Below are 8,720 nucleotides of genomic sequence, written 5' to 3'. Positions count from 1 at the left end.
TTGTTTATTATTTTAAATGTTTAAATGTGTAAATGTCACATCCATAATTTCCTCACTCCACCAATACATAGTTCCCCTTTTGCCTGTGGATTTCAGTTTAATGTTTACACTCAGCCTGCAGAGGACAAAAATACTTTTTGATATCAGATTTTATATATTTATTGAATTTGTTAAAAGCACAAGTAAATTAATATGCACAGTTTAAGTAGCTAAATTAAATTTATGATATACATCTTTTTTCAAAGTGGATTTTTGTTAATTTTCACCTACTGCTTCTAATTGTTTCAGCTTCTTTTCGAAAAATTAAATGTACCCACTGACACCCTATAGTGAACATAGTTAAACAGTACAACTGCCAATGCATCAACCTTACGCTAGAATCATTCGTGGGTTTATCTCTATCCTAAATGCTGGAGATAGTTTATCATGAATTTCTTCCCGCATGTACACTCCCAGCAAGTTCTTATTAAAAAGGGGCCTATGGGTCATTCTTCAGTATCAAGTGTCTACTTTCATGTCCCGACACTTTAAGGCACTATAATTCGAAAAAATATAGAATGAAAATAAGATTTTTGAGCAGTGAAATTAACACGACTCCTATTATGTGCAGTGTTAAAAACTCTTTAACATAATGGACAAGATGCTCATTATTTACAATACTCCCTCAAAACCCCCTCAAAATGCATGTCCCCGTGTATTTCTCAATATGTACCTACTGCCATAATTTGTAAAGTAAACAACTTGAAAAGGTAATTATACCTCCAAAAGCCAAGTAATATAATAATTGTCATTTCCGTCACAAAAGGTGTGACGGATATGACTTTTGCATTCTTTTCACAATCAATATTTCTTTGGGTCCTATTGAAAATAAAGGAACCCAGCATTAATTATTTCCTGTAGAAAACTACTTCACATCACCACTCCAATACAATAGAGACTAAAATAACAGAGAGAGATATGTTGCAAGGATGAATGAAGTCCCTGAAAGCCATCAGCCCTGTTTTTGGTACATAATAATTGTCAATTATCAGATTGATCTTCGATCAGGCCAATTAAATATGTTGAACACTTTCAAGTGCTTCAACATGGGGGGGGGATGCACATATTGTGACGTACGTGAGTAACCACTAGCTTAATTGTCACTTCCTAACATGCTCAAAATCCAAAATGTTTAAATAGGATTATGTGAAAATCTTAGATCTGCGGTTTATGCAACAGGATTGGCACAATTGCGAATCCCACGCTTTGTGAATGCAAATCGCCATGATCGCAACCTTGGTATAGGCCTACGATTCTTTCCCTGCTAAATACTCACGACCGGACCATGAACGTCTTGCAGTTTTTCAGGTTTTTAAGAAAATCGAGTTGACGACGGACACACTGAAACCACCTCACAAGTAGAGATACAACACGTTCCTCGACAACGAATCTGGAGAAAGTTGCATGACCCAACATGGCAACGACATCATAGGGCAAGGGACACACCAACTTTTGCGAGACGGGCATTGTTACATTTTTGTAACACGCGGACAACAAACCACCACGTGTGAATATTATCCATCCATTTTGCACCTGTCAGTGTCACAAAACACCACCACCTGTGCGCGCCATCACGTGGGCATACGTCATACCAAGCGCATACCTTGGGATTGTTGTCAATTTTTGTATATATTGGTAACGGTCTTTGTTCTGCATTGAAAACATCGATTGTAAACAGATCTAATGTTACAGTTGTTATGCTTGCATTAGACTGTTTAATTAGTTGTTAAAATGATTACGTAGACAGTTATGACTCTAAGGCGAAGCTTAATCCGAAATTTCAGAAACGTCACTGTCAAAAAACTTGTTTAGAGGGCGCTGTACCGGCGGCAGATCCAAGAATCAAGATGACGTCCCATGTCACCGATGTTCTGCTCGCAAACACGGGTAAAACTCAGCTGTTTTCCAATAATACTAACCTTTCAGACAAAGGTTCTCTCAAAAAAGTTCCAGAGATTATTGTAGGAAAAATAAAAAACTTAGTGCATTTAATTCCTATGTAGGCCGAGTATTTGAAACGCTTTTTGGTTGGTAAGTATTCGATCTTTATCGTTGCATCGGTTGCGTGATACAACGTATGAGAACGGGTGTCGGTCACTAAGCTTCGCCCGGTAATCCTTACTAGTATTATGACTACTCCAAGAACTATGAGGCTCTCCAGTGAGCCTCATAGACACAGAACCCCGCAAAATTGTTGTCAGCACAAAACACTAAGTACAAAAACGTCCATCCCAACCAAGCTTTTTCCCACAGAACCGCTGCACAGTTTGCCCCTAAACTCCGTACAGTACCTCATGACATACATGTACTCACGTTATGTGCACCCAACAAACATCGGTGGATTCTGTCTGTTTTCGGCAAAAATGATGAAAAATATGCCCTTTCCGCACTGAGCCAACCTAACACTTGAAACGAGCACGCGCCCTGAATGATCGCAGTCATTTTCGGTTCGATCGCTCGGAGCTCGCCGCGGGGGTATGGTGTAGGAGCGGAACGATAGTATGCGCATGCGTACAACTTCAAGTGCAAGTACGTACCCCCCGCGGCGCGCTCCTAGCGATTGAACCCGAAAATGACTGCGATCATTCTGCGCGCGTGCTCGTTTCAAGTGTTAGGTTGGCTCAGTGCAGAAAGGGCATATTTTTCATCATTTTTGCCGAAAACAGACAGAATCCATCGATGTTTGTTGGGTGCACATAACGTGAGTATGTCATGAGGTATTGTACGGAGTGTAGGGGCAAACTGAGCAGCGGTTCTGTGGGAAAAAGCTTGGTTGGGATGGACGTTTTTGTACTTAATTAGTGTTTTGTGCTGACAACAATTTTGCGGGGTTCTGACTCTATGAGTATATTATGACCCTGTTCCTACGTAAGGAGGGAAAGACTCACCAAAACAGTTGACTAAATCATGACACTCAAAATTGACATTCTGATATTTCTTGACCCATCTGAACAATTGGCATTGAATGACCAATGACATACTTAGTCCGAGTAACTTGGACCAAACTTATCGCCTTTTTAACATTCGGACATGGTCTGGCGATAGTAAGGTCCAAGCTAATAGTGCGAGCTGGACAACATCATCCTGTCACTGTCCCAGAAACCAACATTTTCCAACAAAAAAACATCAGATTTCACCCTCAAAACGGCCTCCAAATTACTAGATATGCCACCTGAGGTACAAGTAGATATCAATGATTAAGATGGTTGTACTGAAGTTTACTTACGGTCCGAAAGAAAAGTGAAATTTCTCGTTCAATTCTGAGAGCTCCCCTTGCGATCTTGAACACGTTAAATTTCTGACTCGTGTTAATGTTTGAGCGACGTGATTTTTTCTTCATGCCCAGCGTACATTCGATGGTCCCCGTATCCCGAGTGCGATTCCGATACCGAGCGCGTGCGATGCATCGATTATGATAATTATCACGTTTGTAAACACAAGTGCATTTCGAACTGTAAAAGGATATCGGGAACCAGCTTGAACTGGTATCCGCCATAAAAGCTGCGCTAGAGTTCACGACTCCCTATTATCGTTCGAAATGCACATGTGTTTACAAACCTGATCCAGCCTACTCATTATCATAATCGATGCATTGCGCGCGCTCGGTAACGGAATCGCACTCGGGATACGGGGACCATCGAATGTACGCTGGGCATGAAGAAGAAATCGCGTCGTTCAAACATTAACAACACGAGTCGGAAATTTAACGTGTTCAAGATCGCGAGGGGAGCTCTCAGAATTGAACGGGAAATTTCAAAGATATAAATTGTCTCTACAGTGTCTCTCTACAATTGTCTCTACCTTTTCAAATATATAAAAAAAATAATAATTATGGACAAAAAACGTACAAAATGAAAAGGAAAAAACATCGTTTGCCTTTGAGTTTGGTTCACACATTTGGACAATTTGCCGGGTTTACCTTAGATCAGCCGTAGTTCCATCGGAAAGGATGATAGATTATTTTCATTTTACATGTGATTTAATGTAAGAGGAAACCTGTAGCTTATAAAAATCGTCATTTTTCGAGTAAACCCATTTTGAAAGCTTCGTGCCCTCTATGATTGTACTTAACTGCATTTCTGGGCCGGGAACCAGTCAGTTGTAAATCGTTTCAGTTAAATGTATACATTTCCAACGCGTCGAAAGATTACAAATGGAGCGCCGCGGCACGTGGCGCGTGGCTAGCCATGTTAACGGGCCAAATTCCAGGGTCTGTGTACAGGTACGTGCACACTAACGTTACATTCAACAACAAAAACGTATATAACGTGAGACCTTACTTTTCTCATTGAAACGGTTTCCGACTTAAATAATATTTACACATCGCACTTTCCGTGGCATTCTTTACCATTTTTCAATGAAGACAAGTTTACAATTACTCGGCAAAACTGAAAAATATCCCCTAAACTGTCGCCTGTTTTGAATTTGTGACCCAATACTTTCCCACTACACGACACCGAAAAACAAAAAAAATGCAACAAATACTCTCTGTTTTTTAGCGCTAAGGTTTGCAAAAGTGACTTTGATTGCCTTAAATTCCTGTCTACGTGGAAAGAAAAATTTATTTAAGTACTTTGAGCGTGATGTTGACCGATACTTCAGTGGCTCAAACTGCCACTGCAGGCATCCATGTTTGCTGATTATCAGTATTTCATATTTTGAGTGCACATGCACGCAAACTAAATGAGCGGCTGAAACATACGTGCCTTATTAACCGTTACAAGTCCACTAGCTTATTGATTGGGTTTTTATATCCTAGAGTTTAAAAGTGCTACAGGCAAAACTTCATTGGAAAGTTGGTCCTGCTATTTGGGTTTTGGTGTTTTTTACTCACCCAATATTTTGTAATTCTTTGCCCAGATCTGTTGGAAAAGGAAGACCTTGGGACGCGCATCGGCAAATTATCAACTCACATTGATGAGATCAAGGGTGAAATCTACCACGCCGTACACGAGAAGTATGCCAACTACAGACCCACCAGGGACTCCACCCAGGAGCTACACAACAAGGTGCAGACACTGTCCACTGAGATGCAGACTCTCAGCAATAAGATCAAGGTATGTCATAGTCTTAAGGCCCTAGTAACACATTCACGGTTGGACCTACGAATATCCACCGTTTACCAAGAATCAATTGATCACAATGAACCGTCAAGACTCATGGAGAAATCGACTTTCTAAGAATGCACTAGGGTTTCAGGACGGATAGCCACAACTTTCGGAGGTTTCTCTAGGAATACACCACAGTTTCTTGAACGGATTGTTTACGAATATTGACAGTATTACCAAGAATAATGATGTTAATGCCACAGTTGTCTGCGATTGGGCCACGGATGACCAAGGTTCTCCTACAAATAAAGCATAGTCATATTCGTAGTACAACCTTAGCAGAATTCAAGCATATCTGGGCATAACCGTAGGACATTTGTAGTGAATTCGTAGAGAATAGATTTCCACCACGAATGAGCTACAAATCTCCAAGAGTATGTACAAATAGCTACAAATAACACTACGAATTAGTACAGTTGTTCTATGGATGTCCCCGGGTTTCACTGCGCATTGATTTTCATGACGATTCACCACGGACGTTTGGAACAGTTTAAAAGTTTCGTAGCGCCTCCACGAATACCAAAGGAAGATGAGGGATAACCACGCAGATATTTAGGATGAATACAGTACTCCCACGGTTATCACAATTCTCAACTGTGGATAGCTGTAGCTCCAAACAGTGAATGTATGACTGAGGCTTAACGGCTAGACATTGTTATGGTTTGATATGCGATAACTTGCTGCAGTGATAAACCCACACCCACTGACCAACCAATATCACCCACGAACCCGTCGGAACAACGTATAGGCCAATTCCTACTGGTTGTGTAATGTGCGCGCACCTTTGGCCTAATATATGCAGCGCGCATTCAAAAACAATTCACAGTAGTTCCCAAGAAAACTTTCAAATTTCTTCAAGTAACGTAAAAGATGCAGCAAGACGTTTGTGCAACTTCACTGGTCAGCACTTTTGTTGTGTGTAGTTTGTGTGGGACTGAAAATGAACAGTAATTGCCTGCGGAAGTAGCGCATGCGCACTTCCCCCATTTTTTTTTGGGGGGGGGGGGAGAGATTTTATGAGTTGGCCTAGACGTTCCGATGGTGGGGGATATTGGTTGGTTTTGATAGCCACCTCTTGCGACGGCGGGTCATCGCTGTAGCAGGTAATTGCGTATCCGACCATAACATCGTCTAGCCCCTAGACTAGGTATGTGAGGCCGTGTCTGATGAGACAGGCATTGTTGTCTGTGGCAATAGCTTTTGACTTAATGCACTAATAAAGATAGTAAGGGGACTGAACTCCCTGTGAAATTATCCTTTCTGGCAAGCTCTCAATTCGAAGAAATCAACGAAACTCATTTCCAATGGTGCGTCTTAAGAAGCACCATAGGAAAATTTAAATTAGTAGTTCGTTTTGTTATTCAGGGCAGTGCGCACAAGCATTGGAACGACGCACAGGCGCGCGCAGTTGCTATAATTTGTCAGATCAGTGCGCGACATCGCGTAAAGCTGCAATTCAAAACAATTCGAAACATGATTTAGCAACTTTTGATTTGAAATTGAGATCCTAGAATGCTGTTTTTCTCGGAATATAAAGCTGAAGCTGAGCTGAAACTTCATCAAGTAAGTTGTTCAGTATCCTTCATTAGATTTTGAACACATTTATTGCTTCAAACGAACAAAATGCACTAATTACAAATGATGGACTATAGCTTTAAAGGACAGGCCTTCAAAGTGATTCTGTTGAACCTTTTTAATGTTTAAGCTGAGAGTTTATTGCTGGAGATGTTTGAAGACAATTGTGACAACGATTCTTGAAATCACATTTGTTTAAATGGTGATATTTTCTGAATGGATTGACCACTTTACTTATCCATTTTTTCATCTTAAAGTACCTTAAGATGTTTGCTTTCCCTTCATTATTTTTGATGCTACATATTTTTTAAATATGAAATATAATTTTTGGGATTTTGGTTCCGTTTTTTTTTTAACTCACCCTGTATCAATCTTGAAGTATCGTGTATAACCACACACCTGAGACTACCGGCTTTTCTCAATTTGTGTTTTCATTTCCCGGACGAGCCCCCATTTGTCACATTCCCTGGTTTGCTCCTCCCCAAGAAATATAACCCTCAGTAGTCTGGTACACCGTCACACAAAATAAATCGTCGAGTGAATTGACAATTTATTTTGTGTGACAATTTATTTTGTATGACGGGTGTACCAGACTTCTGAGGGTCATATTTCTTGGGGAGGGACAAACCAGGGAATGTGACACTGAAAGTTGGTTGCAATCTGTTCTGGGCCTGCACATTACTGATGACACAGGAAGTATTGACAATTCCCTACGTTAAAGTAAAATACTTCTCTATTCTTGATAATATACTGTGAATGTTTCTCGTTACCAGTAAGGTGTTTCAAGGTAATATGCACCAATCACAAGATTGAATTTTTGCAGATGAAAATCAAATTAGGTTTCGCCCTTCTCCGACGTATATAAACTGTTTACTCAGTGTGTTAAGGGCCTGTCACATTATATGCGATCTCATAGGAGACCTTACGGCGACCAAAAGTATTTCACAAATTTAACAATCGCAGCGAGGACGCAAGAAAATGACAACTTTCTGTATCAAAGAAGCTCAAGCTACGCTCACTGTGCTCTCCACACGCTTACGATGCGCTCAACTCGCTCTCTATGCGCCCATGTCAAGCTCAATTACTCTATCTAGTCGCTGTCACTGCGCTCACACTACGCTCTGCTCGCTGTTGATACGTCCTAATAGGTCGCGTCGCGCTCTCTATTAGGCCAAAATATGCTCATGTGATGTCACTTACGCTGTATAAATACCACGACAAAACGGTCAATACACAGTCCAGTTTCAAAATTATTCTACAAGTTCAACGCAGTCGAGTTACCTTCTCATGGAGACTACATCAACTGTCTTGCGCCTAGGCTGCCTCAATGCCACTTCAATGTCGCACGATTCACGCTCGCACAGCCCCTCGAGTTGGGTCATTGCGGCGCCCTGGCCAGAGCGCAGAGGTGTTGCGATTGTTTTGGGCATGTTCAGAGTCCTTGGCGCTCATTGGAGACCATTAAGACCCTCCGGCGCCCATCTGGCGACCTATGTAGTTGTCGCTGCGATCTAGTAGTTGTTTTTTGCACCCCAGCTATTTTTCAAGGACGCAGTAAGAGCGCACATAAGATCGCAGACAGTGTGACAGGGGCTTTACCTCCCGAGAGAAAGTTGCCTCATACACGAATATCAATGCGTTGTGTACCGCGTGTGCAAGCACTGAGAAAAAGGAACATTGTTCTTGACAGCTTTCCAGTGACTGCTGACTCACTGTGTGTTGTGCATGCCCTTGGCTTGGTGGCTTGCTGATGCTTGGCCTGGCAGCATGGTGCTCTTGGTCATTTTCTGCCTGCATGTGGAATCACATGAAGCTCAGTCTGCTTCCCTGGCTGCAATGGTCGGCTGGGATTCCGTCTTGGGAAGCAACAACAGCACATGTCTTACCACTCGACCACCGAGCTAACGGGATCGGATGGCCGGTTCGAACGGAAAATTCCATCTTATAATAGTTTATGCGGTACCAGCCGCTATGTACATCAGATTCGAACCAGCCAAC

Source organism: Patiria miniata, unplaced genomic scaffold (assembly GCF_015706575.1).
Source record: "Patiria miniata isolate m_02_andy unplaced genomic scaffold, ASM1570657v1 HiC_scaffold_6, whole genome shotgun sequence".
NCBI classification, from domain to species: Eukaryota; Metazoa; Echinodermata; class Asteroidea; order Valvatida; family Asterinidae; genus Patiria; species Patiria miniata.
The sequence above is the reverse complement of the archived record's forward strand: the minus strand, read 5'-3'. Positions refer to the sequence as shown.